General features: G+C 34.0%; 1 protein-coding gene and 1 long non-coding RNA gene across 2 annotated transcripts in view; one reads left to right on the forward strand and one right to left on the reverse strand.

Annotated features, from left to right (window-relative positions):
• Positions 1-24,217, reverse strand: part of LOC111505295 (nephrin) — a 1,173,166-nt gene that overhangs the window by 984,607 nt on the left and 164,342 nt on the right. The gene's annotated exons all lie outside the window — the stretch shown is intronic.
• LOC111513923 (uncharacterized) lies at positions 6,986-17,529 on the forward strand. Its single transcript, XR_002723284.2, has 2 exons — positions 6,986-7,148; positions 17,142-17,529. It is a non-coding gene; the product is annotated as an uncharacterized lncRNA (long non-coding RNA).

Consider the following 24,217-nt stretch of genomic DNA (forward strand, 5'->3'; position numbering starts at 1 on the left):
ACCAAAAATGAGTTGTGTGGCACAGCATATGCAAATTATTGGAAAATCAGCAGTTGCTAATCTAAAAACTATGAGTAGTTATCAGAAATTATTCCAAATAAGACTTGGGAGGCTACAAAAATCATTAGTCTATTCATTTCGCTAATTCTGGCATCAAGTTAGGGGAGCTGTTGATAAAAAGGTAATATTTAATTCCCATACGGTGTTTTTTTAATAATTTGGGGCTATATATAGTACAGTATTACAAGCCAGATTTTAGGTTATATATTCAAACACAATTGGAAAAATCTGTTTTAATCTGTTTTTAAAATCTGTTTTTCCGTTAATCAGCTGTCGCCCCCATACGAACGACAACTCTCTGAAGTTGAGAAACTTGTGCGAGCTGAGGACTAACGAAGTCTTACCTTTCAACGTGTGATTCCTAAATCGGTTGCAGAATCATTCCTGCTTCAACCAGATAAATTCTCTCGAGAAAAATATCTGGTCGAAGCTGGAATCGAACCCACGGTCTTTCGATCGTGAGTCGGGCGCACTACCACCGCGGCCAATTTCATAAGAAACAATATATTCATTTCAGAAGTCTAATAGTGTCTAATTTGAATTTTCAAAGGTGAGATGAGCTTATGTACTTCTCATATTTCTGAATATCAGTCAAAAATTGAATAATTTTACTTGAGAAAGATATATATATATATATATATATATATATATATATATATATATATATATATATATATATATATATATATATAAATCAAGAACGAAATAATTCGTGGACACAACACTCAAAAAATAGGGGCAAACCGCGGACACGGACACCCTATTTTTTGAGTGTTGTGTCCACGAATTATTTCGTTCTTGATTTGTGTCATACACGCTCGATAAAGTCTCTATCTATATATATATATATATATATATATATATATATATATATATATATACAGAATTTAATATCGGACATAGCACTCAAGAAAGTGGCAAACCATAGATACGTGTTTCGGGCTTTTGACCAATCAACAGTATGGTGCAGCCAAGTGTAAGGATGGGCAACACTTGGTTACCAAAAGATAGAAATACAAATGCACGGAGCCACCAGCAGGAGCCAACCGCACATTTGCGGTTTCAGTTGATAGATCTTGTGTTTACAAGAAAACTATCAAAATCACCACGGAGGCAGCTATAGCTACCTGCGTGACATCCGGGTCCAGGAAATTATACGAATATGAAAGTTATTGAGTGTCTTGATATATAAACAGAAGTTAATATCGGACATAGCACTCAAGAAAGTGGCAAACCATAGACACGTGTTTCGGGCTTTTAGCCCATCATCAGTATGGTGCAGCCCAGTGTAAGGATGGGCAACACTTGGTTACCAAAAGATAGAAATACAAATGCACGGAGCCACCATCCGGAGCCAACCGCACATTTGTGGTTTCAGTTGATAGATCTTGTGTTTACAAGAGAACTATCAAAATCACCACGGAGGCAGCTATAGCTACCTGCGTGACATCCGGGTCCAGGAAATTATACGAATATGAAAGTTACTGAGTGTCTTGATATAGAAACAGAAGTTAATATCGGACATAGCACTCAAGAAAGTGGCAAACCATAGACATGTGTTTCGGGCTTTTGGCCCATCATCAGTATGTTCATCATCACTTGGCTGCACCATCTTATCTATTTATTTCATATATATATATATATATATATATATATATATATATATATATATATATATATATATATATATATATATATATATATATATATATATATATAAGATAAGATAAGATAAGATAAGATAAGATAAGATAAGATAAGATACATAAGTGGAAACACCTATTGGTGTGACATAAAAACTTGGCAAGTGTTGACTCGACACACCAATAGGCGCTTGCGTTTACGCTGTTATTTTTATTAGGTAATTTTCTTGTTTTTTCCCATTTTGTCGTCAATCGAGGACCGCCTGCCCGGTACTGATGATACCCAATAGGCTGAAACAGCTGTCTACTAGAGGCTCTTGAATATAAATCAATATGTGAATGATCCGAATGGTGCTTAAAATGGGCCAAATAGGTTTCCGTGGTCAGCAGTATGTTGTGACTTAACGCCGGGGCCTCAATCTGCCTACTCCCCAGGTCTCGTCGCGAGTTCTCTCTAAGGTCTCAATCTGCCTACTCCTTAGATTGAACTGAGGTGTCGATGGGTGGTATTTATATCGACGGAAGCTACTGAGCAGAAAGGTGGGTGCAGGGCTTCGGGTGATTACCATCACCGGACGTCTTGGTGGGGGGTGAGCATCAGGAAATTAGGGGTTTCCAGGCAGTTGAAAGTCTTTGACCGTTATCACGTTTGTGATGACGGTCAAAGGCAGACAGGTCGCTTTTCGATTTCGATAGCCTCGCGAATTATCCGACCTTGTAGTGTTTTCGCTGTGGCGATGGTCTTAGTGTTCGCAAAGTGTATAAAACAAACCCAATAAATAACGAATCGTATTTGATGCCTCTTCGAGAAGTAATGGTAATTCCTCAAACGACTTTCTGCTGACAGGACCAGATTTGTACAATTCACTTCAGACAATTCTTCTGAATTTTAGAATCAAAAGATATGCTTCTTCAGCAGACATCAAAGAAATGTTTTTGAGAGTGAATGTCCGGAAAGGAGACAGATCAGCACAGAGAATTTTATACAGAGGAATGCGAAGAGATGATGATCCATACTTGATGTATTCAAAGAGAAGTCTCCCGAGAATAATCAGATTTGAAGTAATTTCTTTCATTCGAATCAATTACTGCGGGAGAGAATGTTCAGTATTTATATTCATTATCATTTGTTTACTTTCTCATTTACCCTTCATATAATCATATTTAGTTTGATATTGTTGTAACTAAAAAAAAGAGAATAAAAAAACCTTTTTTGACTGACATCGAATTTCAATATTTCGTTCTTCGAGACCGGATTTAACTTAGATATTTCAGGTAGAACACAATATTCATTGTCTAGAGAACATCAAATACATAGGTGCCAGCTATTGCTAATAAAAAGCTTGAGACTCTGTTGGGTGGTTGTGCGCTTTGTTCTTAAACTTCTCGTTGTATAGACTTCTTCATTCACGGATAAATGGATAGATAAAATAATAAAACTTTTATTTTCCAGATAACTGGATGACTTATCCACTGATCACTTTTCCATTCCTTCCGCTGATATGGCTGTCAGAAGCAATTGTGTTAATAATTCAACTCCCTCTAATATTTTCTATTTTCATAGTGAGGGTCATCATAGATATAATTAAATTACCAATAATCGAAGCCCGTGAGCTCACAGCGCTCCCATTCGATTTTTTGGTGGATCTAATTGTTATATTGTTTCACATAGTAATATTGCCGTTTACTATACCTCTAACTCTCACGAAGATACCTGATTATTTCTTAGAAAATATTTAAGTCGATCATGTACACCTCAAAGTTTTCAGCAGATAATTGTTATCATTGTTCAATGTGAATATTTATTTCGAATATATGAAATTTTAATTAATCTGCATTTTTTGATATCCCATCGTGAATTTTGTTTGTTAAGAAATCAACAATCTTCCAATGCGTATTTTCTTTTCAAGCGGTTCCTTACATAAGGCCCCCCTAAAGAGTCAAATATTGTTAAAGTGTCATAACAAGAAAGTTATAAGTTGGAAGAATTCGTCTTTTTGAATATCACAAAACTGACTAATACGTCCCCATTTTCTATCAATAGATCTGAGACAAGCATCTTAATAGACATTGCTGAAAAGAGATACGACATCTAAGCTAACAATTACATAGTTGTCGAGTAATTTCTTATCATTTATGTAATTGCTAGCTTAGATGTCGTATCTCTTTTCAGCAATGTCTATTTAGATGCTTGTCTCAGATCTATTGATAGAAAATGGGGACTTATTAGTCAGTTATATGATATTCAAAAAAACGAATCATTTCAACTCATAACTTCCCTTTTAAATGACACATATTTCGCATTCAATGGTAAAATTTATGAAAAAACTTTTGATTCTCCAATGTGAGCAAAGATAAGCACCATTTCAGCAGCATATCTAATGGATGACCTGCTAGACTTGGTCTTACAGGTTCTTCCTTTCAATCTTTTTTATAAGAAAATATATATATATATATATATATATATATATATATATATATATATATATATATATATATATATATATATATATATAATGAATAGATAAGTACTCTTTGATAATTCCCATATTGATTTCAATTTGAGAGCCACCGGTATACAGCTGTTTCAGCCTACTGGGCATCGTCAGTACCGGGCAGCTATTTTTATCAAGTACTTTCTTGCTTTTTTCTTATTTTGTCTTCAATCGAGTACCGCCTGCCCGGTACTGACGATGCCCAATAGGCTGAAACAGCTGTATACCGGTGGCTCTTAAATTGAAATCAATATGGGAATTATCAAAGAGTACTTATCTATTCATTTTTTGATTTTCATGGAATTATTTTCCAGCAGCTTGATTGCATTAACCTTTCTAGATATATCGGACATAGCACTCATGAAAGTGGCAAACCATAGACACGTGTTTCGGGCTTTTGACCCATCATCAGTAACCCTCGGTTACCAAAAGATAAAAATACAAATGCACGGAGCCACCAACAGGAGCCAACACTTGGCTGCACCATACTGATGATGGGTCAAAAGCCCGAAACACGTGTCTATGGTTTGCCACTTTCATGAGTGCAATGTCCGATATTTACTTCTGTTTCCATATCAAGACACTTAATAACTTTCATATTTGTATATATATATATATATATATATATATATATATATATATATATATATATACAAATCAAAAATGAAACAATTGTTTCCTGCTTTCGGCAAACAAGTGTTGCCCACCTTTACACTTGGCTGCACCGCGCTGATGAGGCCAATAGCCAGAAACACGTGTCCGCGGTTTGCCCCCTTTTTGAAGTGTTATGTCCACTAATTGTTTCATTTTTGATTTGTACATCATACACACTCGATAAAATCTTTGTCTATATATATATATATATATATATATATATATATATATATATATATATATATATATATATATATATTCATGAAATACATAGTCCACCATTCATGGGAGAGTCGCATCATTTCATAACACGTATTTCATTCAGGCAACTCTTTTATTTTATACTCTTTTCATGTGTGTGCATGAAAAAACTTGGGCGCCATATTGTGTGATTCACCATATTAAATTCAGAGTATTATTATGTTACTTGTAATATTTTTTTCAGCAAATCCTCTAATTTGATGAAAATTGCTGATGAAAGTATCCCACCATTTTGGGCGGTCCACCATAATTGATTTGAAGTGCCATCATGATTTCCCTCGTACATTTTTCCGAAACTCCTTTCATTTGATATGAATATCATGGTAGTGCAGGAGAAACTAATTTGTCATCTTGGGCGGACTGCCATATTGGATTCAGAGTGACATGATGCTTTTTCGGAAAATAGAAATTTTGACTTCTTTCCTCTACGTCTTAAAGAAAAAAATTTTGGGAAACATCCGAAAATTAATCTCCCCTGAAAATATAATCTTTTCATCATGATATTTTTGTATCATGCATAGTTAACTTCTTCTCAGGGCATAAAACTCGAAAACTCGATGGTCACTCACTTCAGACAAGTGATCACTTAGTCAAAGATTCATTTATCCCAGCAGTTAGTCAAAGGTAGCCTTCGTCCGATAAACCTCCGGTCATTGAGAGCATCCCGACGATACCACAAATTCGGCAATTTTGAAAAGCATAATTTTCTGCTTCCTCCTTCCTCTTTGGAATTGCATCATCAAAGAAATTGCTGAAAAACAAATGCATTGTTCTTACTCAAAGGTCGAGTCTTAGGGAGTAAGGTCGATGAAATCTCCCCTCATGAAGATGAAATCTCCCCTATGAAGACGACATCTATGTTTTGATATCGAGAATAAATCAGGCTGTCCAAGGCGATAGTTGCAAAACCAAGCATCTACCGCCGATGAGAATCGTCCTCTGTTTCTCAGTGCAGCTTTCACATCAAGACAACTAGTTGGAAACCAGAGCCCAAACAAAACACAATCAGATTCTACACCAGAGAATATTGTTTCTACTTTTTTTAGGACTCATCAGGGGTTCAGGACAGTACCACAAATACATTTCTAGACTCAACTCTCCTTGATGGGCATGGAGGACAATGAAACCTCTCCTCACGAAGACGTCGTCTATGGCATCGACAGGTATTTTAATTCTCGGATGTCAACGAGGCTCTCGAAGGCGTTCAGTTGCGAAGCCAATCTTCGACGAGTTCTTTACCGATTCCATATATGGCGTCGTCGAAAGGGGAGATGTCATGGAACTTATTCACTTGGGTTTGTTCTTCAAGCACAGTTGATTACAACTACGCATTTGTAGTTCAGCCTGGCATCACAGATGAGATCTATTGCGGTTCGAAATAGCGCTATCTGGTGTTGAATCATAAAAGCGTCGTGTTTGGGAGTTGATTATAAATTTAAATCACGGTGTTTATGTGAACTATAAAAATTTTAATATATTCACCATCTGATTCTTCAAATCATTGTTTCACACAGATACTTTTTCATACCGTCATTTAATCGTCGATAGACTTACCAAAATTTTGACAAGTGAATTTTTCTTATTTATGCAGTCGATGAACAAAAACCGACCTCTTTGTGTGAAATCAAGTGGGGATATGGAAGGAAAAATTAAGAATAAAGAAATGAACTGATACTGATATGTTTCACATCAATTAGCAACGCAAATCAACCGTTCGATTGACAGGAAGGAGTATTTTTTGAAAAAGCTAACCTGTTTTCGTTTGCTACATCGCATATCATAGGAGTATAATGTTGTTGATTATAATTCAAAAAATCCCCAACTGTATTCAAATCACCAAAAACTAATTTTCGGATAACAGGGCATATGGTAATTATTGAAAACTTATCAGTTGCAATTAGGAGAACTCAAGGAACTTTCTTATCACCAATTATTGCTAATAATACTGAGCCAAGTGCAAAATAATATTTCATTTCACAGGCAAAATTTTTGGAATCAAGTGCTACCGCTGCTAAGAGAAATTGTCTTCATCAAGGTAATGTTTTATCACCGATTGTGTGATTTGAATTGTAGTGGTTACTAATAATACTGTGATGAAAATGCAGAAAATGACTTCATGTCATTGATTATATAGTAACATAAATCATAAATATCGCAATAGGAAATGATCTGATGAAAATCTTAGATATTCACTTCAGAAGAATTATTGAATTTGGACTTGGATTTTGTAGGATGGTGAAAGTTCGTCAGTTTTCAAACTATAACTCAAATATCGAACAATGTTTCTTGTGGTGAATTGAATTGCTGACCGCCAATTTACACATGTTCTCTTTGAGGTTTGCGCCTGTATATTTCGTAGCACGAAAAATGTATAGATAATGTAGTTTAACAAAATATGAGCGTGATAAGAATAAGTAGAACGCGTGACAAAATTAATGCACTCACACATTTCACTTTTATAGGAGTATAGGTAAAGTTGGGCGCCCACAAAGATGTTTAATCTATTTTTTTTCATAGAATTTTTTATAAATGTCTTTTGATGTTCACAAAAATAAGCAGTATATTTAAGGCAGTTCAAGTTAAAATGTACTCTGAAGTTTTCTGTGTCTATGTGTTGTTAGGGTCCAAATTGTATTGAACTTGTTTTCTAAATTTCTCTTAGTTTCGAGAATTAATTCCGGAGGCTGGGTTAAAATCCATACCTTCAACTTTTTTTGAATAGGAAACGACTATTGAGTGTTTTCATTTCATTTGAGATTTTTCTGTGAATTATCGGGCATAGATAAGAAAGGAATCTTTGGTTTTTTGTAGTTCCAACCTTTGGTATTCTGTTTGTTTGGTTTTTCAGTCGAGTATTGTATGGATGGTCTATTTGGGGCAGTTCATACTTGTGTTAGTGATGGTAAGATGCAAGATTAAGGAAACTTAATGGATATCAAATAGCTTAGATTGTTGGAAGAGTTTATCTGACGGAAATTTGTAGCTTTTATTGTACATCATCTTTTTCAGTCATTTTTGTGTCACTTCTAGGTTTTTAATATAATTATTAGTTATCCCACCCCAAAGAAGTACGCCATAGTTCATATGTGTTTGGACTAGGCATGCATGAAGTATGTTCATTTGTGTCGAATCGAATAATTTTTGATACAGTTTGAATTTTGTTATCAATGATCTCAATTTTTTTGTTACGTATTCAGCGTGTTTGTGCCATCTAAGATTTTGATCTATAATGAGGCCTAAATATTTTATATGGTCTCTTCTTTCGATGTCAATAATATTGACATTTATATTAACTGTGATTTTACTATATGTGGGTAAGATGTTGTTATAAGTTGAAGAGGCAATAAAGTGGGTCTTAGAAAAGTTCAATGTTAGTAGCTTACTGTCGAACCAATGTCCAATTCCCTTTCGGCGATAAATTTCAGATTGTTCCAATTCTCGCCACGAAATAGAAGGGCGGTGTCGTCGGCAAAGCTGATAATATTCGCTTCCACATAAATATTGTAGAGATGATTGATATAAATATTGAATAGAATATAGGTCCAAATATCGTTCCAATGACTTGATCTATAACTAAATGAACTATTGATTTTAACTCTCTGTTTTCTGTTCGATAAGTAACTAGTGAGAAGTTTCAATGGTTCACCTCTGAAACCAATATTTTCTAATACTCTTAGTAATTTGTGGTGACACACTGTGTCGAATACCTTTGCCAAGTCAACGAAGACACAATTTTTTTTGTCAAATGAACCATTGCATCTTGTGTTGTCTTGGCGAAATCCATACTTATTATCCGAGGGTATATGATATTTTTTTATATATTTCTCTATTCTTATTTTTTGAATTTTTTCAAAAACTTTTTCGACATGGCTTATAAACGAAATTGGTCTGTAATTATTTTGTTTTATTTCACCTCTAGATTTATATGAAGGTTTTATAGCCGTGTTTTGGCGCATCCAAATGAATAAATAAATAATAAATAAATGAATGAATGAATAAATAAATAAATAATTAAATTTATGAATAAATAAATAAATAAGTAAATAAATAAATAAATAAATGAGTAAATAAATAAATAAATGAATGAATAAATAAGTAAATAAATGAATAAATAACTAAATAAATATTCCTTCACAAATGGATACGTTTATGATGAATGTTATTGGTTTCACTAAGTATTCTACTGATTTGATCAAAGTTTCGGATTTATTATTACCTATTCCGAGGGCTTTATTTTTGTTTTAAGTTTTAGAATCACCTCCCTTACTTTGCTTTCGGTGCAATCTTTCAGATAAATTGAATTCAATATTTTTTTTTTCTGAAATTATTTTGTCTTCCTGTATTTTTGGTATTTGTCAACTTTTTGTCTATTTTAGTAAAATAATGGACAAACTGTTTCGCAATTTTTTGGTCATTCGTAGTAATATTGTCATCCATTGTTTTTAATTGTTTGATATTGTTTTTTATTTTTTTGATTCCGATAGTTTTCAAAGAGTTCCATAGTTTTTTTTAATCGTTTTTATGTTTATCTATTTCAGTCTTATGAAATAATAGTTGAGCCCTATCCATCATTTCATTGAATCTATTTCAATATCTTTTGTATTCAATTTTTCAATTTTCATTTGTTGGGTTCATTAAGCACCTTCTTATGGAGTTTGTTTTTGGTGTCCATCGATTTGATTGTTCCTTCAGTGATCCAATCTTTTTGATTACTCTGTTTTCTATTGATCTTATTCTTCTCAGTACATTTTTCAGTTATTCCTGAGAATTTATTCATGAATTTTTTTGTAGCTGTTTCAATATCCCTATCTGTGTGTACTATTTGCCAAGATTCTTTCTTTAGTTCATACAGCATCTTCTTCTTTTTAAAATAATATTTGTGCTGAACTGTTCTGTCTTCATTTTCAGGTTGAGAGTATTTTATGTATTCTAATTGGATCGCGATAGGAAAATGGTCAGAGATACATGTACCTATGTATGATGATTGGATGGATTGCCTCATGGCGCAGTTTTGTTTTCAAAAATGTATGGTCGATGCATGTCTTAGAATTATTTTGTATTCTGGTGTACTCGTTTATTGCTGACATATAGCCGTCTTCACTCATGATGTTTAGATACTCCGTAGCGTAGTCCATCTCGTCCAAAATATCTATATTGATATCGCCTATAATCTTTTTGTTGTTGGTTTTTATGGTAGAGGGAGGAGTTTAATGCATCATTGAACTCAAACGGGCAAGTTGATGGTTATCTATAAATTGTGATGATTTCGAACTTCTTTCCATTAATTTCCGTTTTTATGATAGTTGTTTTCAACGTTTCTATCTGTTTTATTTCTGATGTGAATACGGGGGAATATTTCATGTAGACCAAACAACCATCATTTTGGTTTAGATCTCCGTTGTTATATACTAATTCATATCCAGATAGGTACAATTGAAATAAACTTCCAATTTTCCAGATTTCAGTTAAAGCTATTATATCAAAATCATTTGTGAAATTTTTCAGAGGAATTCTGAGCTCATCAAAATTCTTAGCCACACTGCATATATTTGTATGGAATAGTTTGAAATCTTTGTTTGCATTCCTGTAACTATTTTCAACTAGAAATGAATTGCTATCTTTGTAGCTTTCGGATATATTATTATCCAGCTTGTTGATAGTAAATTCATTGATATAGGGATTCATCTCAAAAGATTACAGTGTATGAGACTGAAATTGTTCAAAGTGTTATTTTCGTATATGTTTCTATCTGAATTAGAATTAGGTATATATTTGTGAGTATAGCGAATATATTACTTGTTATATTGCTGCCGTGTAACAACACTGTTGTTGTAACTTGAGGCGGAAGCTGTGCTTTCTCTTGATATATACATTTTTTTCTTTTTTTCATTCCCTTTTTTTCCTTCTGTTTTATATCCTGTTACACAACTCTCGATTTCCCTTTCTTCTTTTTGATGTTCCTTCGTTGCATATCCTTTGGCTTCTTACTGTTTTTGTTCTATATTTTGTGCTGTTTCTTCTTTTTTTTCTGTTTTGGTTTCTGTGATTTCTTTGGTGTCTGTATTACTTACGTGTGTTTTGTCTATCTCCTCTATCTGGTGGTGATTTTCATTTCAATAAAGGCAGTACATTCTCTCAGGAATGTTAGGAATGACAAAATGTTAGTGGTTGAGATTGGCCTATCCTAAAAAAAATTCGTCAGCCAGCAACGGAACTCATCAATTTCTTCAACAAAAATTTCAAACATCCTGATAGGTATACTCCTTCAACAAAACAGAAGTACTGACTTTCGACACGCATTCCGCCAACCAACTCAGCATCATCCAAAGTTGACATTATTGAAATATTTCCTTCAGAAATCATATTTGTGAAAGATGATCCACTGAAGTGGATCGTTGGCTGAATGGTTTGCTGAGTAACAAGAAAACGTTCATCATGAAGACCAAACGTGAGGAATCAAGTAGAACCATCACGAATATCTTAGAAGAATACAAGTTATTCTCAAATGTTAGATTTGAAAATACTGGCATTCAAAAGAGAAAACTGTATTCTTTACTCTTGATGGATTATATCAATTCATAAATTTGGCAGTTGAAATATGCAGTACACTTGCCAACGACCAATAAAATTGATACCTGAAGAAATTACTTAGGAAACCTGTGAAACCTGTCTTGAAATAAATCCAAACAAGTGTTTTTTTTTTAAATGAAAGGTAAGTTTTATCAAACCATTTCATGCCATTGAAGTAAAACTACTATAGTCTATTTCAAAAGAGTGTAGAGTAATAAAATCTCATTAAGTATTCAAAAGCGCTACAAGGTGATCCGTCAATAAATTCTGTCACTTCCCTAGTCCGCATTGCAAAATTATGTCGTTTCATAAAGAGCAGGTAGGTATCACCCTGTTTTAAGGGATTTGTCCATTGTTATCGACGGATAAATACTGAGCCAGAGGCGCGCTAGTGGGATAATTGCCAAAAGAATATGCATTCATAAAAATTATATTAAAGGAAATAAAAATTTAATACAGCAGAACAGTGTTATTAAAAAAATATAAAATGTAACAATAAAATATATACGAACCGAAATCGGGAAATACTCACAAACACACACGAACGAACTTTACGTATTGAAACACTTGTGGGGACTTTAAATCAATTTATTCACAAAAACGACAAGAACTTTACTGGATACGTTATTACAATTTGACACTTGAACAATACTAAAACTGTGAACTTCCCTTAACGTTTAACAACACTCTATTTATACCCTAATTGAATGTTCTAGAGATTACTAGGTACAATTTTCGAGAACCTTCCGAGAAAATAATTATTCAGACTACCCTTAATTCTAAACCCTAACCTAAGCAAAAGTGTCACTGTCACTGATACACTGGTCTCTGTCCAGATTGCTTATCCCGCTACAGTATATTTACAATTCAAATATTTTCGTCTCCAGCAAACAATTTCATCACTTTCCAGTAATAGTGCCTTTCGATTGTGCTTTTCCCAGGCAAAATTCATACTTTTTAAAGTTTTCCATAAAAGTTTTCTGGATATCAAAGGAATATCGTTATCTTGGCTTATCTCGATAAATATTTTTTCAAGAGTGGGTATTTCCTTTTTAAAATAAAACGAATGAACTTTTCTTCGAATGTCACATTTGGTGTCTTCATCTAAGATTTTTATTGGTCTTCCTGATTTTCTCTTGCATGGACTTACCTGGCCTGATATCTTTCTTTCTCGCAATAATTTAAAAATCGTGGACTGTCCAATTCCAGTCATTCGGGCACATCGCTCAACACTTTCTTGCACAGACAAACTAGGGTGATCGTGTTTTATGCAATCATATACATTTAAAATTATAACTTTTTCGCAAACAGATAGCGGAGAATTTTTTACACTTCTTTTCTTTGGAGTAAATGTCCCCATTTTATAACTTTTTCACTATTTCTATATCACAATATCACTGTACGTTTAATTGGTGTAGTAACAATTACTATTATAACTCGAATGTTTAAGACACCATTACAATATATTTAAACCCTTTTTCTTAATTACCTGGGTTTAATAGGTATTGCATGATTGGTGGGCAGGGTCAAAAAGGGATTATTATAATGACATGGCACCTCGGAACTAAGTGTTAACCCTTTTTTGAGAAATCATGCTCAAGTATATGAACCCAAATTGCATATTAAATAAGTCTACAAGAACCACTAAAATTAATCTTAATCTTTTTTTAAGAAATTTTACTTACCTAAATACATGTAGGTACTTAGTTTTAGACCAAATTACTTCCCAAAAATGGCCTTTTATTATTATCTATGTCTGTAATTTTTAATTTACTTTAATTATTAAGTTTAATAATCCTAAGATTTGCCTACGCCCATGGACGACAACGAAATTCAGGCAAATTTTATGACACTTCATGATTTATTACTCTACACTCTTTTGAAATAGACTATAATTCACTGGAAAGTTCAATCGCAACAGTAGGTAATCAATGCTTCAAAGAAGCACTTCTTCTTCTTTTTTTTGAGTTGATACCAGTATATACGAAATGAGTGGAACTGTTGTACTCAACTCACAATACATCATGGAATGTTTTTTTTGCTGAGTTATGGAAATAATGAGTTCTGTAGTTTTGCTGGAAATTCTGGTTTAATCTCATCACACCAATGGCTTCTCAATTCAAAAACTCTGAGGGATAGATCTATTGGTGGCCGGGAAAGCTATAAACTTACTTTTCTGTGATCCACTAACCAAGAATACAATGTTTGGAAATTCCACTCGAGTTTTGTGGGCTACAATCAGATAATGGTATAAACAGATATGCAATGATGAGCAAAGGAAAAAAAAGACTCCTTCAATGATAACTTCAAAGATATAATTCCCACGTCACATTTTTCCTGTGATATTTTATTTTTCCTCCAATTTTTTAAAGATGTTCCTTCAGGGTGCTGATTAGTGTGCTAGATATAGGTCATCAAATCAATTTATCTAGAACCAGTGGATGTACCATCATTTATAAGGTTCGGAACCATTTCAGAAAATGGCTTGATAGGAGATATAAGGTAAATAAGTTTTATACAAGGACCGTCTGAAGGAATATAAGACTCTATAATGGAGTCCTCACCTGATGCCTTACCCAACGAGATCAAAATTACAACACAAACATTCTTGAAATGGAAGGTAGGCTACTGGTATCTCAAAAGTACCTTCCGACAAAGGGAAACTCCGTATTCGGTTAGATGAAAAAAAATTGAATATACGGTCGATTTAAAATTTGAGAAAACAGTAGGAAAGCGGATGAAGTATCCTTTTCAGAATAGCTACATGATTCGAAGAAATGGTTGACAGCAGAAGGATGTCGATACACTAAAAATAAAATGTACAATTGTAATTGTTCGGAAATGTCCTTATAGAACGAAACTGCAGTAACAAGATTAGTTGCAACTGAAAGTAGTAAAAAACAGAAATTTTTATTTCTCATTTTTCATGATGATTTCCTACCACGTAGTAACGGCTACATCCATCATGTATTACTGATAAGCTACAAAACAGGTTGCTTCATCAACCCTAATTTCAAAACGATACTATTCCTCCACTATGAAGGAATATTCAATGAAGACAATAATGAAGTACAATAAATGTCAGTTCTGCTCATAGAATTCAAACATTCGAGTTTCATAAGTTTGAAATACTTTTCGACAATAGAATATTTATGGCTTGAATAATACACTTTTGAGATTGTGGACAGTATAGTGGAACCATCCAAAATTTCGATAAATACATTTTTCACCTATACAAAAGAGGATGATCGTGAAGAGCTCGACAATTATAAACCAATGCAATAATCATTTTTCTTATATATTTTTCATAAAATTTGTGATGAACCTATGTTTTTTTAAGCAAGAACCGCATCAACCTATGTTATTTTCCTCTGAAAGACAGACTTTCAGGATATTCAGAGAGACGGGTGATACTGCACTCAGCCCAATTCTGCTTTTGCAGAAAAACATCTACAATGGAAGCTCCTCTTGATATTTTGAAAAATATTTTCAAGGGGTTAGAGAAACATCGTTGTCCATTATTGACTATGTGTTATCTTTTCTATGTGTGATCTATTCTATGGCACTGAAGACATGCCGTTAAAATAGTTTGTGTCTTACACGGAAGATGGACAACAGTTTGTCCAACTGAACAACCGAATTAGACTAAAATGTTTTCGACAACCAATGAGGTGGTGCCACTTCCATTAGAAAGTAGTAACAACTTTGATTTTTCAAAAGGTACACCCTGTATATAATATTATTTTTGGAATCTATAACAATTATTCGAAAAGTCTTCCGGATATTTCTCTATACCTATGAATTAATTTCATTTTTTTTTCGGAAATCATAACTTCTAAAAATGCTAACATTTTCAAGTTGAGCAATACTATGGTATCAAAATTTATTTTCGAATTAGGTCATACTTGGAGGCTTTCCAGACTTCAGTGTAATCTCCGTCACCTCGATACAGGGTGGTGAAAAAATACAGTGTTTCCATTCGAATGAAAAAGTGACTGTAAGTAGATCATTTCAAATGGAATACCTTGTGTATCATTACAAATTCAGAAAGCTGTTAAATTCGCTTTCTTCCTATTCATTTTGCGTATACCTAACTAGTCGAATTTCGGACTTACGAGCATTTATTTGTGATATTTTCATTCGGTATTTTGTAAGCAGGCCATGGTTACTATTTGAAAGAAACGTTGTGACATGATATTTACCATAAAACAAAACTATTCGAAGGAAGTTCTTATAAATCTATTCATTATTTTTTACAATGTGTTAAAATCATCAGCAGAACATGTAGAAAGTCTAGCGAAAGGTATCCGAATCTACAGCTTACAAACCTGAAGTTCTGAACTTCACACACAGTTCACTACTGTCAAAACACAGTTTTGACAGTAGTGAATGTCAATCAAGATGTTTGAAGAATATGTCAGCAATTTTGTATCTTCATTCCTTTTATTCGTTTGTTGTTAGTTCATTTTGAAGCCATTAACTTCCTCGAGTACGTAGTTTTTTTTCCACATAACCTTCCCTGCAACTCAGCGTCATCTGTTACACATTTTTTGATACTATATTACTTTTCATATGTTAACCTGTTTTTGTGTTTCATTATCGATTGAAATAAAGAATTGTATTGGTATTCTCTGGCTATTATTTTTATTTGTTGTGATTTCCTCCTAATTCCGGTACAATAGTACTCTTTGACGGAAAGATAGCAGCATTTTCAGAGGATATGATTTCCAAAGAGAATAATTGAAATTAATTCATATTTTGAAAACGATAACAAATAGGTATGGAGAAATATCAAGAAAAGTTGTCACGTAATTGCTTAACATTCCAAAACTGATATCATATACAGGGTGTTTTATTTGAAAAATCAAAGTTGTTACTACTTTCTAATGGAAGTGGCAACACCGCAATGTCGAAAACATTTTTGTTGGGTAGATAACGTCCGAATATCTCTCCATTCAATTTCAAAAGTGATTCGTTGTCTGGTTCATCAGAAACGTCTAATGTGACATCCACCGTGAATCAGCATGTATATATACTACTGGTGCAGCGTTAAATGCTTTTATATCATTGAAATGCTTCCATGAAGAAAATACAGGTCTCAGTGTGTAACATTGAATTATCACCTGGCAGAAAGTTAGGAGTAGATTAAGTTGGGTGATTTTATGAACTATGACTACGTAAAAATGTACGATTGGTAATATCAACTTAGGCGAGAGGGTTTGACAATATATAAAATCAAAAAGAAAGACATTGGACGAAACAGCAATCTAGATTCACCTTCTTGCATGATAACCACTCTAATACTATGTTGTTGATCATATTTTTGTAGATGAGAATATGTGATGGTGATTTGTTATCTAGAACATTATCAATGGTCCCTATAAAGGTTAAGTTAGGTTAGGTTCAACAGATAGTACGGACAATAGTACGAAAATTAATGCAAATCCCTATGTTTCAGATAACTGAATGGGTACTTCACTGATAACGCTTCCTATACTTCCAGTGGCATGGACAGGATCAGCAATTATCTTCCTGATTCGACTCCCATTGATAATCGCTAGTCTCATATTGAAAATCTTCACAAGCCCGTTAAAATTCACAATAAGCTTACCCTTTAAAATCATAAAACTTCCATTCAATATAGCGGATTCACTGATTGATTTATTATTTTTCATTGTGCGTCTGCCATTTACTTCTATATATACTATCCTAAAGCTACCTTTTTGGTTTGTAAAACATCTTTGAGTATAACATGTACACTTTGGAAGGTGCAATTAAAGTTATTATTGTTGAATGTGAATATTTCAAATAAATGAAATGTTTGTTCAATAATATTTTATAGTAAACTTTGTTTATTCAATATTCAGCAGATTCAAGTAAGTATCCAATTAGTTTATATTGATATACAATGCGTCCATGAGGTAGAAAGCGCATGAATTCAGTTTTTTTGCAATGAATAATATTCATTCACTTTCACATTCACATTCACTTCCCGGATCATCCACTGATGAAGTGTCATGATTTTTGTGGAACATATTGTATGGTCTTTGACAAAACCCAGAAACCAACCAGAACATTGAGGCCATACTATGATTATTGACAGCTCTTTTCATTTCAATCCCCACAAATGTTACATACAATTATTCATTCATTTGTGGTTCGGCCTAGCACCACTGAGTCTAAACAACGTTGTTTGTTGTTGGATCATCAAGTTGTGAGCTGTGGTTTCACTTAGTTGACTTGCAGTGAAAGCTGCAATAAAAACAGAGGATGAACCTCGTTTGGTGCTCGCCTCGGACAGCACTTTATCTTCGACATTCGTGGACTAGAAAATTGGTTTTTCAACAATATAGTTTTGCATCAAATACGCTATATCTGAATGGTGGGAGAAAATAAATGTGATGTTTGTGAAATTATTTGAACAACCGACCAAGTTATGCGACCTATTCAAAATCTTTAATAAAATTTCTCATAAAATTCACTAAAAGTGTAGCTTGGTATTTAAGATACTGAGATAATCGTTTTTGAGAGGGATGAACCACTAAGTAGCTGAGGAGAAAGAGTCTTCCAGATGAGTAGGAAAAAAATATAGATTTCAGAACTTATTTCACACCTTTTGTTATTTTTGATTTTCATATTTTTAATCACGATATGAAACAAAAACTTTTCGAAAACATGTTTGTCTGAAATGATCAGTTTCATTCGCCATGTGAAAATCTCATCTTTCAATAAATGAGTTACTTATTGTTACACGAAATAACCAACATAGTAGTACTTATGTCATCTAATATGTTAACAGTGTGAACTGAATATAAATTACGTTGTTGGCAAAGGGTGCCCATTCACCAAGAAAACGAGTATTAAATGTATCAATATCGAAAGGTTTGCAAAACAATGAATTTCATGATCATCAATTTCAGAGATGCCAAAAGTCAAATGTCACTGAACATGATTTGGATAACGGCTACGGAATTGATTAACACCGTCTGAAATTATGAATACACTAATTCAATAATTTCACTATCAATAATAATCAGTATATAATTTTCACACTATAATTTCCATTCAAGACGTGTTAAACTAGACCGTAGCTTCATCAGTTGGACTGGTACACGTACTAGTTCAACTGATGGAGCTACTGGGTGATGTGAGGCGTCATCAATGAAAGTTATAGTGCAAAAATTGTATAATTATTATCATGAATACTGTCTGAAATTGTTGACGTTGGTACATGTCACTGGATTTTTGATGCTGTCTGAAGAAAGCTTGTTAGCTTATTGATGCGTATCTGAAAGTACAACTCTATCCTCTCAGAGATAGAAATTTATTCAGATAGACTAGATTTAGAATAGAGAATTGTTCCATTTGATCCCCAGAAAATGCCAACTTGGTTGGAGAAATGCTCGTTGAGGAAAGTGTTGCATTTTGAATTTAATTTTTCCTCCTTACATTTTTTTGCTTTTTTCTGAGCACTGATTGCAGGTCATTCATTTTTATAGTCATTTATCAAGAGTTATTCCCTTCATTGTGATATATGGGGTGCCTTGAAGACAGCTCACTTCTATATATTTCGATGATACTCAGATTTTTTTCCATCCACCCTATAACAATATAACTACCAACTACTAGGAACGCATCAATGTTCGCTTTCAGATCCAAGTCTGAAAACATCTCCTATAACATATGGAATATGAATGGACAATATTTTCATTGAATTGACGCTGAAATATCGACAATTGATGGAACGCGACAATGTTGCACTGCTAAAGGTTCAAGAGCTATTGCAGAATAGTCCTCGTCAGAATGATTATAGAGTGAAAACTTAAGCAATTAGATTTCATACTGAAATGTACCGTGTGACAAAATCATTGTACAACGCGCCATTCAGATATTTGTAAGGAAATACATTTGAAATTCGAAATAAATATGTACAAAGTTAACCGGAAACGAACGTAACTGAAGAATTGGTCATTTGATCGGATATAAAATTCTTCTTCCAACGACATAACACAAGTAGCAATTTCTATTCAAAATGGCGGGAACGGAGGCATTTTCTTCAAATCCAATATGGTGACACTATGACGTCATCCATAGGAATATTTCCAAACAACTCGATGTCGGGAGAAACAAACATGTTTTCGTATGGAAACTGAAAAATTTAAAAAAAATAATGTGATAAAATCAATTCATGAATTTTTAATCAAAATCTGAGCAAACTTTGTCGTTTGTTTCTCCCTACCTCGAGTTGTTGACAATATTAGTTAGGTCACATTCAGAGTATGCATCCATTGTGTGGTGTTTCTCTTACTTACTGTACGAAAAGTCACTGAAAATAGTTCAAAATAAATTTTTGCGTAGTGCTGCCTACAAAACGGGCGTTCAAATGGACCAGCGACATAACTTCACCGATATTCTTCCTACAATACATCTAACAACATTGAAATACCGACGAATTCAGGCTGACTCAATATTTCTATTTAAATTATTGTCAGGCCGAATCAATTGCTCAGAACGCCTCTCGTTGGTTGGCCTGAGAGTCAAGCAAAGAGAAATGAGATATCTGCAGTCAAATATTTTTCAGTCTATTGATGCTTCTTTCGAAGTATGCCTTGTATGTGTGTTGGTTTTCAGTGATGGTGTTAGTTATAATTGTTTCATTTAACATTTAGTTTTGAGATTGCTTTTTATCTTATATGTTTCAATATTCGTTCTAATTTTGTTACTGTTTTTGAATTGGAATATGTTTTTATGCATGTATATTTCACAATGTTATAACTTAGGGTCTTCTCGGAAACTAGTCTCTTTTCGTATTGGAAACTGTAAATTCTCGATAACAAATCCTCGATGGAAAATATGTCGATTTTGACAGACGTTAAAAGAATTCGATAGTTCAAATGAGTGCACAAACCGAATGTTATATCTGAGAACTCGGTTCAGGTACCTAATTTCGTATTCAATCTTCTCCTTGGCTAGTTTGAAAGCGGAAACTATTTTTCAAAACATCAATTGTTTTCAAAAAAACCTAGTATAAAAATCAATTATTTCCACAAATCCTTTTCAATGAGCAAAATTCATTACATTGATTCATATTATTATAGTAGAAATGAATCTACCATTTATCAGACACCATGCCTATTCATAAAGAAGTCACATGCTCAAACGATATTAGTTGAATAATGAAAATCTATATAAAAACTCATTAATACCGTTAAATGTATGATTTTCACTATAAATGGTTTCACAATAACAGGTTTTTGTAAAACACTTTATAGTAAAAATCACACAATAAACATAAACTGTAATAATGGGTTTTTTCAAACAATATTATTATCAGTTGTTACAACTGAGTAACAATTTATCATCAAATATGCGACATTTTCTGTGGAGTCAGTAGCCAAAATAACCAATACCTCACAACTTTGAACCAATCTTCGAGGCTAATCACAAATGAGCACATTCAGTACTTTATAGTTGGTATAGATGAGGATGACATTGTACGTATTTTTGGTTTAATCTTCCTCTTGAATATGACCACCTGGTGCTTGAAACAGGTGTTGAGGTGTTAAAATAACAGTTTGGTGTTGGGATGAAACTCCGGTAATGGTTCCAAACAATGCATTACAAGTAATTAGGATTGTTTTAAATAACAAAAAAGTGTTTTGAATGCATTTTAATTTGCCTCTTTGTTATGAAATTTAATGATATTATCCTCAGTTGTGATGTCCTTCACATATTTATTTCGTTTCAGAACATTTTGATGAATTTACAAATCGTTCAGGCCAGTCTCAACTCCCTACACAGTAGGTGAATGGACTGACACCCATCAGAAAACAACTACTCCCCTGGCTAATACCACGAAGGGCGTTGGATTATATCCGACAGGTGTCAGTGCAGGATTCTTCACAGAAGTTATTCCTGCATATGCTGTTGGCGATACAATTGCCCCAATAAATTTTCAGTTATTGGAACACACTTGCAGACCGGTTTCGGGCTGGTTGGCCACTCGTCAGTGCAAGATAGTGTATATCATCAACGTAGTAAAGTCGATGATTTCCGATAATTGAAAATCGAATTCCGTCAGAGTATCATTCCACGAACTAAGCTGAAGCATACAATAAACAACAGGTTTGTCGTCGCCCCACCTGCCTGTGAACGAGGTAACCAACTGCATATCCAAAATTTGCTCAATTCCTCGTATAAGGAAAGAAAACTTTCACATATAGTCAGTGGGTATACTTGAAGACTGGCTATAAATCAAATTATCTAAGAACAATTCGTTCAGGCCAGTCTCAGCTCCCTACACAGTAGGTTAATGGACTGACACCCATCAGAAAACAACTACTCCCCTGACTAATACCACGAAGGGCATTAATCTACTGTGTAGGGAGTTGAGACTGGCCTGAACGAATTGTTCTTAGATAATTTGATTTATAGCCAGTCTTCAAGTATGCCCACTGACTATATGTGAAAGAATCTACAAATTTCATTCTGACGAGTAATGGTAGCATTTCTCACGCCCATTCAATTATATAGTATTTTTACTGAATCACTGAATACAGTATAAGTATGACCACTAAGATTCGTCTTCCAAAAGCACGCAACAATGTTGAGCAATGCGTTTAACATAAAAACCTATCAGCGTCCAGAACTCTCGAACAACGTATAATTTGTGTATTCAACATGTATCTAATGGAGTGTCCATGATACAGTCTCATTAACACCGAACCAAAGGTTTCGTATCTAAATTTAATAAATCCCACATTATCGAGATTCAACTAATGGAAATACGACACGCAAACTTGAATTTATTGCCGTAGATTCGATATAACAGGCGGAAAATCATTCAAGTCCATCACAATATGATTTGTCCCATTTCCAGAATGGAATTGAATTGAGGAAATGATTTGAATGAGTTACTTGAAAGAAGAAAGTTTGGATGTATTGAAAGCACAATCTGTAATATAAGTAGTGCGGACGTTAAAAGTCCCCTTCTTTTAACTTTTGAACGGAACGAGATATCAACTTTGGACAACATTCAAGTAGAATAGCATCAGTTTCAGTCCTTTTGATGTGGAAGACAATGGTATTACTTGTAGCCAATAATTCACAGATTTTCAAGTATCTGCGCGCAAACAATAACGAAAAAATGTATTCAAAACTTACTTCAGTTCACAAGGAAATAATAAAAAATTATTATTATTATTATTATTATCATCACAATAAATGTTCAAAATGTTTATTACAAAACTCAATTACTGTCAGGTAGTGCCTGAAAATGAGTTCGTTCACAAATCCAAAAATAATGTGAAATATTATAGGTTAATTTACTCAGGAACACCTCTCACTCTATTCATGAGTTCTGGCATAGAATAACTCTATGGAACGTATATTTGGGATTCCACAAATCTCTAAAAAAATCTAAGGGCCTCAAATCAGTTATTTCAGGACCACGATGGTTCTGATGTGGATATTATCATCTAGCTACTTTCGAACACGCCTGTCGTGATGAGGAGGTGATTTTTGCTGGAAACGAAAATTCATTCGAATTTGTTAAATATTCAATCCGGTAAATAGAAAAAAGTGCTCACAATGAAATTAAGAGTTATTTGATGAGAAATAAATTCGTAGAAGAACTTCATCATTATTAGAAAAAATGGGTTCGAAATAGCAAGCCAAACTTAAAAATGGAAAATAAATGATACTTTGAAAAACTGAAAAGAAACATGCTTAAATAGCAACATAAACTAACAAATAATTCGAAACTAATTTGAAATTGAAAAATGTAAACTTTCACGGCAGAAGATAACTGAATAAGGGCTATTTTCCGGGATTTCCGGCCGTGGTCTGCAGCCTTGAGCAGTTTTGTACGCCACTTGTTGTACCAGTGCTGAAAGTGGTTTATCATTGTTTGGGATTTTATTTGTAGGATACAGGTGCTAGTGGCGGAGGAGTAAAGGATTGTATCATCTGCATATTGTAGGATTTTTTGAATGGGAAGAAAGTCGTGCACATAGATTAGGAATAGGGTGGATGCAAGGACTGAGCCCTGGGGGACTCCGGCTTTGGGGTTGAGAGGGGAGGAATGGGCTTCGCCGACTTTTACGCGGATTTGTCGGTTGGGTAGATAGGACGCGACTAGTCTAATGAAATGAGGAGGAAGTCGGATTTGAATTAGTTTCCAGATCAGGACAGCGTGCTAGACCGACCTTGTCAAAGGCTTTTTTGATGTCCAGGAGGATAGCGACAGAACCGAAGAAAGAATTAATGTTTTGGGTGATGTGTGTAATTAGTTCGAATAGTGCATTTTGGATGGAGTGTTCTGGTCTGAAGTCATGTTGGTGTGAAGGGATGATGTTGTTTTCATGGATGCAGTGATTTAGTACGTTACTGATTGGACGCTCTAGGAGTTTTCAGAAGATATTGAGGAGACTGATGGGTCTATAGGAGTCAGGTTTGGTGAGGCCTTTTTGAGTTTTGGGGATCAGGATAGTATTTGCCTGTTTCCAGGCAGATGGACGCAAACATGCGTCCAGG

This window comes from Leptinotarsa decemlineata, unplaced genomic scaffold (assembly GCF_025532065.1).
Source record: "Leptinotarsa decemlineata unplaced genomic scaffold, Ldec_3_MD MMD2_tig00001393_RagTag_RagTag, whole genome shotgun sequence".
Taxonomy (NCBI): domain Eukaryota; kingdom Metazoa; phylum Arthropoda; class Insecta; order Coleoptera; family Chrysomelidae; genus Leptinotarsa; species Leptinotarsa decemlineata.